Here is an 11972-nt window from a genome sequence, read left to right on the forward strand (position 1 = left end):
ATTCCCCTATCTATGAGTTTTTAACTGAGTTCAGAAATGAAAATACATTTTATCTGATAACTTTACAATTGCATTTCTGGGAAAACTTAAGTGATGTATAAAGACTTTTTAAAAATGAGAATGAAATCAGATGTCCAGTAACTGATTTTATTCAATAGTTTCAGTAATTATCATTTCATCATTTTAAGAGAATCCAAAGTACAAAGCCCAAAACAAAAAAATAAGAATAAATCATTTTCTTTTCTTTTCAATATACAAATGCATATTTATCACCTTTGGCACTGGCCTTACTCTGCTTTTTGTTGCAGCCCAACTTAGAATGGCCAAAAGAATACAGAATGATAAGGTCAATGACAGAATTGTGAATTCTTGTGACTTTTCTGACTTGAAAGGTGTACTTTGGTTTTGTTAGACCATCAAACCAATAGCAGTACAAAATGTATAATTTGTGATACCTAATTAATCAATCATTCATATTCAGGTTATAAAAGTTCACAGTGTAGAACAGAAAGCTATACTTTGCATAAAGGTAGAATATAATAATTTGCTTTCAGCATCATTTCACTTGGTGGTAGAGGAAATAATGACCTATCAAGGTGTCCAAATTAAATAGGAGCCCAGGTAAAATTCTCTTATAGAGCAAGACAATGAGAATAAGTAGTTTCTCCCATGCCTATATTTTACTTATAATAATTGTTCCCATGCTTCAAAACCCAGGAGTCAATGACTTTCTACTTCTCACACCCCATTTTCTTCAGTGACACTACAACGCTGTTCACATCTTCAATAGGACCCTGCAATATCATTTAGAAAATACATGAGCAAAATCACAGCCCAATCAGTCCCAGGCTTTGGTCCCCAGCATCCATTCTCATAGCAGTATGCAAAAAAAAAAAAAAAAAAAAAAAAGTGAAGTTTGTTTTTTTCACATTTCCTGATCCACAATTTTTAGCAAGGCATAATATAAAACATGATAACTCTGTTATAAAAATAGCTGTTCCTCATCTCTCATTTTGTGAAAGTAACAATATTGAATTTGATTTTTCGATACAATGCCAGTCTCTTCTACTGAAGTTCAGAGAAAACAGTTAACTCATTAAAATATTAAAACTAAAATCATTTTCTTTCGGTAAGAGAAATATAAAAACTCCTAATGGAGAGCAAGATGAAAAATTGTCACGTAAATGTCAGTGAAAGTTCAATATATTGTATAAGTTTTCAGAGTGACTGTAGTAAGTATAACAGACTGGGCAGCTTAAACAGCAGAAATTGCTTTCTAGGAGTCTGAATGCAATTGTTGTGGTTTGAATGTGTCCTTCTAAAATTCAGGCTCAAACTTCATCCTCATTTTAGTCACTTTAAAAGTAGGGTCTTTTGAGGGAATTTAGCTCAGTGGCACCATGCCTTTCGATCCCAGGTACCAAAAAAGCAAAACAAAACAAAAAACCCAAGAAAAGAGTAAGATCTTTTGAAAACTAATTGAATTAAAAAGGCTTTGCCTTCAGGAGTAGATTAATCCATTCTACAAGGGCAAGTGAAGCTACCATAGTCCTTTTTTGTCCTTCCACCTTCTGCCCTGTGGTGAAGCAGGGACCCATTTTAATAATGGATGTGGTCATTCGAGAGATGCAGATGAAAACAACACTGAGATTCCACCTAATCCCAGAAAGAATGGCTGCTATCAAGAAATCAACCAATAACAAATGCTGGCGGGGTGTGGGGAGAAAGGAACCCTTCTCCATTGCTGGTGGGAGTGTAGACTGGTGCGACCACTGTGGAAGTCATTATGGAAATACCTCAACAAACTAGGACTAGAGGTGCCATTTGACCCAGCTATTCCGCTGCTGGGGATCTTCCCAAAAGAACTAAAAGAATCATACAAAAACGATACATATGCACCCATGTTCATAGCTGCACAATTTGTAATGGCTAAAGCAGCCCAAGTGCCCATCAATTGGAAAATGGATAAAGAAGGTGGTTTTTTTTTTTATAAAATGGAGTACTACTCAGCCACAAAGAACGAGAAACTAGAGTCATTTATAGCTAAATGGATGCATATAGAGGCCATACTCTTAAGTGAAATAAATAGGACACACATGTGTAAGAAACTCACTAGTGTGAGAAACTGATAGTGTAAGCAAGGGTTAAAATGATTAAAATGAATAATTGATAATTTGAAATAGGAAAAAAGGTCCAAAGATGAAGGGGTGAAGGGAGGGGAAGGGGAAAGGAAAGGAAGGAAAGGAAAAACTATGAGAAAATTTTAAAAAATGGAAATAATGTCTGTGTAAATAGGGAAGGGTGGAGGGGGTGAAGGGCTCACAGGTAATGGGGGAAAAATAAGAACTAAGATACATCATGTACACGTACAAACACACAATGATAAATCCAAATGAATTGTATACCTAAAATGTACCAATAAAATAATTTAGAAAAAAAAAAATGGATGTGGAGCCAGGGGGCGGGCACTCATCCAACACCTAACCTACCAGTTCCTTGATCCTCGATTTCCCAGATTCTAGAAATATGAGAAATAATTTCTCTTCTGAATAAATTATCTACTCTCAGTTTTTGTTTTTGTTTCTGTTTTTTTAACAGAACAACCTAAAGCCTATAGGGGCACTAGAAGTATGATGTTGCTATAACAAATACATAAAATTGGGAAAGCAGCTTTGGAACTGGACAGGGTATTAGCTTGAAGAATGCTTGCTGAAAAAATAAATACATGTTTACCCTGAACAGAGTGTTAGGGGTTATTTTTCTAGAGCAGCAGAGAGCCAAGGAGAGAGTCTCATTTTTCTTTGGGATTACTTAAGTGCTGGTATTAGAGACAATGATAGAAATATAGATGTTAAAAGCGATTCTGATTAAACATTTAGTGGAAAGGTGAAACAAGTAAATCTATCAATGTTATAAAGCAGCAAAGAACCTAGCTATCACGTGCCCTGCCCCCTAATGCTTTGTAAAGGAACAACTTGCCAATGATAAACAAGATAGGGGACGAACAAGCTAATTGAAAATCACTGTTTCGTTTTTTGCTTATAGTACAGTATGAGAAAAGAGATGAGTTATATAACAATTTAATAATCAAAGGAAAGAAAAATATGAAAAATTAGTTATATTTGAAGTACTTGGAAAATTCTCAGCTTGACTAGATTGTAGAAACAAAAAGGATGGACCTGGTAACTGTTAGATAAGAGATTAAAATGGACAGAAGGAAGTGAGATGGGATTCATGAAGTCCCAGGAAGAGTAACTCTGACTGTGTTTTTGAGTTTCTCAAGTTGTCACTGACATCACAGGCCCAGAGACCTGGTCTTTATGGGCAGAAGAGTTTCAGAAGAGTGACCCATGGCAAATTTGGGACCTTGGGACTCTTTGTCTAAGGCCTCCTCAAATTTTCCTTCAAAACTCCCACCCCAGATGGGTTCAGTCTGGCCCCTATGCTGCCAGGTTGTCTGCTATGAGAAGGAGGAATGGCAAACTTTGCAGAATCCATGTGATGCTATCTGCAGGGGCATGGAGTAGGTGAAATATAGAGCCATCACCACTCCCATGTAGATTTCAGAGAATACCTTTGAGTGCTGTTAGGGCCATGCCAAGAACTACCATAGAGTTGTAGGCCTGTAGAAAGTGCTGCTCAGGCAAATCCCAGTGAAGTCCCAAGGCCAGGGCCAGTGCAGAGAGATCCCAATAGGACAATGTCCAGTGGATCTGTCGGAGTAATGTTGCCTCCAAGATCCCACAGCCACCAACGTACAACTTCAGCCTAGTGGAGCTGCAGGAATTGAACTACAGCTGGGGAAGCTCTATCTGGGCTGGGCCATGGGATGCTCTGGGGGTTGATGTACTTTGGAGTCTTGGGAACTACTGCTGCCCCAGTACATCTACCATAAGGAGTGATCTGGGGTCAAATATTCTCAAGCATCGACATCTAATAGGATTTGCCTTTCAGATTTTGGCCATATTGGAACCTGTTACTTCTTTATTCTTGCCAGTTTTACCTCTTTGGAATACAAATGTCTGTCCTGGCTTTGGAATGTAATGTATTGTATCTTGGATGTACAAAATGTGCTTAAATTGACATATTTTCAGATGGAAAACAACTTGCCTCACATTGAATTTTTACCTTGAATCTCACAAATATCTGATTTACATGAGCCTGTACCTTTGGGTTGGTGCTAGAACCAGTTAAGCCCCTAGGGACTATTGAGATGAAATCAATAAATTTTGTGAGTACATCCATAGAAATAAGAACCAAGATATATCATGCAAAGGTACAAATTCCCAATGATGAATGTCATCATATTATGTACCTAAAATGTACCCATAAGCTTAATGAATTAAATATTCACAAGTGCAAATCACCTACATTTTGGCAGCTTAGAGGTGCGATGCTGCAGTTAAAGTATGGTCGCCAAAAGTTATCTGTTGAAACTTCATCATTAGTGTGACTATATTAAGAAGTGGAACCTTCAGAAGATAATTAAATCATAGCAGCGGAGCATTCATGGGTGGAAGTAAGAATTTTAAAAGTAGGCCTTAAGGAAGGAGTTCATCGTTTCTATGTCATATGATTACACAGCATTCACCCCCACCAGAAGACTTAGCAACAAGTGCCATCCTGGAGACAGAGAAAGGGTCTTCAGCAGACACCAAGGAAGCTGGTACTTTGACTTCAGATTCCTCTGCTCCAGAAACATGATAAATAACTCTGTTGTTTCTAAATCACTCACCTCAGGAATTTTGTTACAGTAGCACACAAAGAATGAAATATTAGGCTACCTGCAAGGTCAACTCCTGAAGTAGAGGAGGGAAGGAGCTAGTTTGTTTTTGTTTTTTCTTTTGCTTGTAGATGGTTTTGTCTTCTGTGTTTCTTTATATTCTGTGTTTCTTACCTCTGTACAACTATTCCCAAAACCACTGTTTTAAAAATAACAGAAGTCAGAGTAGGGCCTCTGGGAAGGCCACCTTTTAACTTCACTACCTCTCTAAAGACCATCTCAAAATGCGGTCACATTTTAGGTACTTTTATTAGGACTTTGTGGATTTTTAGAAAGATGCAATTCACCCAAAAAAGAATCGCTAAAACTTTAAATACTTTAAACTATGGATACTTTTTGTTAAAAAAATCCAGATATTTTCAAAAAAATTTCATTTAATCTGACAACAGATTAAATTTCATTTAACCTTGTTTTTTTAGGTCAGGTTCTAAAGAAAATTACAGAATTCCTTTCCTTGAAGAGTCCATCTATTCATTTATCTAAAATATTTATTTTGGTTAACTATATTAGGAATCCAAACTGATGCCATCTTATAACATTATATTTTCAGTTAATGATGTATAATTGTAAGACTTTAGAAATACATTTACTTTGGGTAATAAAAACTCAGGAAGGCTGCCACTTGTGATTCCAGGAAAACAATTTCTATGCTAGCTCCTCTTCATTCATGCTTTATTTTACACATTAACAACTGACAATTTGACAAGTACCGAAAACTGATTTTTGGATAATCATCTATATTAGGTATTCTATATACTACCAAAATCTCACAACATCATGTCACTAGAATATGTTATGAATATCTAGACATATTATTTAATGATTTCCTAGTATGTCATCCTTACTTCCTGGGAGTATTAAAATGGAATAATCACGTGTTTATTCTTTCCACTAGGATAAAAGGTAATGAAATGTCTTACAATATTATTCTCTTATAGGATTATTTGACCATTAATGCAAAAAAAAATCTGGTAACTAAATCAGACAATCTTACAAACTGCAACTCTATTTAGAGCTTGGAACATTTTCAATAAGACTCTTGGTCTTAAGAAATGAGTATAAATACTGAATTCTTACTAGGTGTCAGAGGTTATTAGAAAACTTTTAAATAGGTATGTATTATCCATGAAGAAATATCACCTTTACAATGTAGATGCTTTTAATATACCCTTTTACATATGAGGAAAACTAAGTCACAGATAGATTATTTATTGAACAGCACACTATTGATTACAAAGTACTGTGATATACACAAAATTCAAGCCAAGGCAATTTAACCCCTGAATTAAGACTCTTGGATACTCTCCACACTGCCGTTTATCAAAACCAGTGAAAGGTACTGAGGAGATAAGCATATTGACTTATCATGATGATGGCTGAATATAAATTATCCAGTATCTGAATTATTCACTTTCTTGTTGCTGGGGCAATATAGGAGACACTCTGAACTTAAAGGAGCAGAGATTTAATTTGGTTCACAGTTGCAGAGAGTTTAGTCCATGATCAGCCAACTTCAAAGCAGAAATGGCATTATTTGAAGAGCATGGAAGAAGAAAGCTGCTCACCCCATGGGAGAAGCAAAGGTGGAGGAAGGAACCAGGATGAAGAATGCACCCTTTCAGTTCATCCCTGATGTAACCCACCTCTTCCCACAAAACCTCCTGATAATACTAATAACAATACAATTATGTAATCACCTTCCAAAAGCCACTCTTGTGAACACATGAGACTTACAGGGGATATTTCTAGATCTAATCATCATTATCTGTATGAACTTCATGAATCTCAAAATATTGTTATTCCCCATCAGTCCTTACCAAACCCTTCATATTTACCAAACATAAATCCTCTCCTTTGGTGTTGCCAGTCTGCCCAACATTCCTTCTAGACACATTCTGTCAGATATATTGTGGCTTTCATTTAGTCAGAATCTTTCACATATCATTATAAGAATAGAAAGTGATTACATGCTCAGAGTGCTTGGCATGATTCCCATCACAAATTTACCATTCATAGTTATTATTGTTACTAATATTTTAGCAATAGTACTGCCACAGTACTATTACCATTATTACTACCAGGACTAACAATGCTAGTGATAAACTGGAAATATGAATCTTAAAATGAGCAATTCATAAAAATATTTTCTAATGTAAATCACATACTATGACTTACAGTTCAGTTGAACACATACAATTTATAATAAAACTGTGTTATAAGATAGAAGAATTTGCAAGTCTAAAGTTTAGAAGAAATGTTGTCCTTGTTAGAAGACAGAATGAGAGCTTTGTTTTGTACTGATGTTCACCTCCATTTCCATTTCCTGTGCAGCTTTCTGAGGTAAGGGTTTATTTTTAAATTAAAGAAATATAGAAAAAATACATTGGATCACCAATACATTATTGATAAATACATTTTGTTTTCTGATAAATGCACATAAACCTGTTCATTGATTCACAGTCTACCAATTTAAAGTATTTTTAGCAATTACCAATTTTCTAAATTCCATTACTGTTTTTACTTTCAAATATTTTTTTTAAATGCAGCATATGAATTACCTCCCCAAAACAGAGTTCTTAGGAGAATTTAGGTTATTCTTCATTTTTAACTGCAAGAATACACACAATACTATCTATACCTGATGGAATCAACATGGTTTCTTAATTTTAAAAAATATCTGTTATAATGAATATCTATGTAAATATTTGACACAGGGTAGCACTGTATAGAAGAATTTGGAAACATGTATGATAAACAAGTCAGGAACAGATTCTCTTAACTTAAGGAAAATGTAAAAGAACATAAGTAATATTTACTATATTCCAAATAATGATGATAAAATAATATATAGATGTATATATAAAATTCTTAGCATATAAAAATGTTATTTCTGAAAAAGAGGTTACTTATTTATGTTTGCTTATGTTTAAAATTTCCTCTATTTTTGCCATGTTACTGAGAAATGGAATGATGATTTGTTTTTAGAATATATTTGAGCCTGTCATAGTTGCCCACTCCTGTAATGCTGACAGGAGGCTGAGGCAGAAGGGTCACCTTGAGTCTGAAGCCACCTTTGGCTACACAGTGAGTTCAAGATCAGCCTTAGCTGATCAGCAAGAGCATGTCTCAAAAAAAAAAAAGAGAGAATATATTTGAGTACCACATGTGGTTATAAATAATCATTAACATAATACCCACATATTCCAGTGTATTGTATCACCGATACATTATGTATAAATATATTTTGGATAAAAACACGGCTACAATTTTAAGAAAATGTTAGTGAAGAAATCCAAAATAAATTAAAAAGCTTAACCTAAGTTATTTTTAGTGGGCCAATAATGACATTATGCCTAATAATAAATATTTTCATTATAGCAATTTTATAGTAATTACTTTTAACATTTAACAAAAGAGAACCCAGCAATGACATGTTTGGAAACTATTCTAAAATGCACTGGTATCTCCTAAATATAATATATTATTTTTTGTTCTAATTTGACTACTGTCTACAGCCATACCACCATGAAAGCCCTTAATCTTGTCTAATATATGGCTACTGTGACAGTTAATCTTGGTTGTCAGTTTGACTGGCTTGAGGAGAGACACAGCCTAATAAGGCACACTTCCGAGTGTGTCTGTGTGTGCCAAGAAAATGTGGCCTTGAGGACTCTAGCTGCTCTCAGGCTCCTTCATCTCTGACTCTTACTGCTTTTTCTGCTTCCCAGGTGTCATTTTTAGCAGCTTTCCTCTGCCATACCCTTTCAGCCATGATATTTGTACAAGTTTCATGAATGAAACTTCTGAAACTGAGACAAAACAAACCTTTTTTTCCCCTTTAAGTTGTGTATATTAGGCATTTTGTCCCAGTAACAGAACAATAACTAATACAGCTACAAACAAACCAACTACCCACTAAATGTGGTACCGAGAATGAGAACATATGCCAAAGACTCTCTCGCTATTTCCTACTGTCTATTCTTTATTTTGCACTTTATTTACGTGTTGGGATTTCCATATAAGAGAAACCATGCAATATTTAATTTTGTGTGTCTGACTTACTTCAAACAATAAAAAATAAATAAGAAAAAAAGAAAATGAAAAAAGAATGGAAACAATACTATTACTGTTATTTCTGCAGCATTAAAATAAATGAACCAAATAGTGTCACTTGTGCACCAAATATTCTCATGAAATATGTAGTGGACCAAGAAAGAGAAATGCTTAAAACAAATGCATATGAATTTCATTTAAATAATATTTTCATATAGGCCTGAATAATACAAAATAAAAAGATTTCATTAAATTTAATACCATAATAGAAGCAATATGGAAATAAAATGAAGAAAAATGTATAGATCCCAAATCATGTATAAAAAATGTATAAATCCCAAATACCAATTTTTTTTACAAATTGGATTCTGCAGCTCTAAATGTACTTCACTGTGTTGCTAAAATTTTGTAAAACTTTACTGATAATATCTGTATTTGTCTTTTCATGGACTAACTTCAGAGTCGTTCATTCAAACATACTATGAGAAGCCAAGCAATATATGATGTTCTGGGAATTTCACATAAAGTTTAAAAATCTAGTAAGCAGAGTATAACTCACAGGAAAAGGGTTTTTTTCTATTGTTGTTTGGTTTGCTGTTTTTATTATACTGTTTGGTTTTGAGGATTTTATAATCTAACCATCTAGGAAAGGCTTTTTAAAGTGCCAAATCTTTATCTTGCTTTTTTATATTGTCATTCTCTCTGTGAAGTTTGTGTTAAAGACATCCATTTGTCCAATAGTCCACCAAAATCTTGACATTCACCGTGTAGATCACATTTTCCTTTAGTGTGGTCACAGCATGGAGTTGAAGGAATATCCTGACTTCATTAACACTAGTGTTCATGAAGGTGTAATAGTTGCAGATTTTTTAATTTAGACAGTAAAGTCTAAAGTACATAACTTGTTTAGCTTCTACTGATTTTTGCTTAGCTATTTTGTACCTCTATGAAACTCAAAAAGGATATATTTGTCCAATAAACACTGATTTGGAAAATAGCATTAATTAAATATCTCCTGCCTTTACAGTGAGATCAGTGTTAAATAATAAAAAAGAGAAAAGATAGTGTTTTGAGGCTAAACCTTTCCATTGAGCCCATTCAGCTATCTGTTAAATTTTGTTTTTTATCACTAGAGTCATTTACTGTCAAATATATTCTAAACTCTTCATGCTAAGGTTACAAGAAAAGAAAAGTTATATATCACATTTCAGTGGTTAGATATTTTACATCTACTTGAAGAACACAACAGCACAGCTTATACTTACATAAGCAGCATTAAATATTCATTTATTTATATAATCAAAATAACATGTCACTGAACAAAGGGGTACACTTTACAAAAGTTCATTAAGCTTAAGACTCGATCACTCATTTCTTTGATATATCAACACACATTTTAAAGATTAAATATAGTTTTATATACTCATAAGGAAGCAATAGTCAACAAAGGAAATTTACTTGGTAGCAAATAAAGATCTAAAACTTACAAATATAACCAAATATATATCTGAAATATGTGCATGCATTTGAACAAACTTAAAAAATATAAATACTTCTGTCATTAGTTAATCAAAACCTATATAAATGGAATTTTATGCCACATTCATGCCATGAAATGCTTTTTATAATGATGCCAATTCTCCCTAAACAGATCTTAAGACTCAATACAATTTTAGCCAAAATTTTAGTAAGCAATCATCAAATCTGCTATACTGGCATACTAAACCATAGTTTGAATATATTTGGAAAATACTAGTTATTGTAATCAAAAAGCCTTATAAATGAACTATATAACCTTTACTTAATCTGAGTTTGTGACCAAAGAGAAGACTATGACTTCACTCTCAAGAATTTCCACAATGGTTATTTTATTCCTCAAGCTTAAGAGCTACTGTTTTTACCAATAATCTTAATGCCATTCAAATCCTACTATCTTAGAACTGTGACTATTTAAAATGTATCAATACTTTATATTTAACAATATAATTTCAAAGCAGACATTTTATGAAGGAATAGAAAATAAGGAATCAGAGGGAAAAAGAAAACAGCAGAAATTACTGTTGATAATTAGCTGAAAACTTACATTTACAGTAGAAAATTTAGAATTCTGGTTCATTGAAAATAACCTTTGACTTTTAACCATTTTATCCTGTGATAATGTTTTCTGAAATCCATTAATTATAGTTATAGAGTGTATTATTAACATACTTTCTTGCTTGTAAAGATCAAAGCATGAAAAGGAAGTAACTTGTTTTCTGGAAAAAATGTAATTTGAAATTTTACTGTCATAAATCTATTGAAGAAAACTCATATGCTGTACTTCATTTATAAAACAATGGTATTAGCAAATATTTTTCTTGATGATTGTGTTTATTTATTTTTCTATTGTCAATGCTACATGCTTGCCCATTATACTCTTTTTTATCATTTATGAATCCAAGTCAATATATTGCTCTCTTCCCACATTGATGCTTACACTGGCATTTCCATAGACTTGAACTCTGATTCATTTATCAAATACCAAAGTATTGTGCATTTTATTCAAAAAATGCACATACTTTATGCAGCCAAATCTTATATTCCATTGCTTTGAAATTCATCGTATTTGGTACTCAATGTGTTTTGACGCAGAAATTTTGTCAGTGTACTTGTCATTTGTTTGGTACCTCATGCCTAAGAGCTAGAGCTTTTTGGTGTTGATTACCTTGTGACTTGTTACACCTTCCAGCCAAAACAATTTGCTTGATTGATACTCCTTGTTTCCCGGTACTCATAACGCCTCCCTCCCAGAACCAATTGACAATATGAAGGTAATACTGTAAATATGTATATTATGCATAGAATTATTTATCTGTAAAAATATGTGCTTATGCATATTATAATTATTCATTTATTATACAACATAACTAGAATTTGTACTCTAAAATTATTCAATTTCATGGTCATAATTTTTATGTAATCTGTTTTCTAAACTGAAGAAACACTCTTTTCTCTATTTTATATTAACAGTGTTGGGGATTGATAATTTTTCTCTTTAGTTTTTCTGGTTGGCAGATGGAGCAGAATTCTTCCTCAAGAGTCCCCAGTCAGTTCATCTTAAGAGTCTGAAATTAGTTGGAGGGGCTCAACTAAAACT

Source organism: Heterocephalus glaber, unplaced genomic scaffold (assembly GCF_053883595.1).
Source record: "Heterocephalus glaber isolate CG9 unplaced genomic scaffold, H.glaber_assembly_v1.0 deba00000122, whole genome shotgun sequence".
NCBI lineage: Eukaryota > Metazoa > Chordata > Mammalia > Rodentia > Bathyergidae > Heterocephalus > Heterocephalus glaber.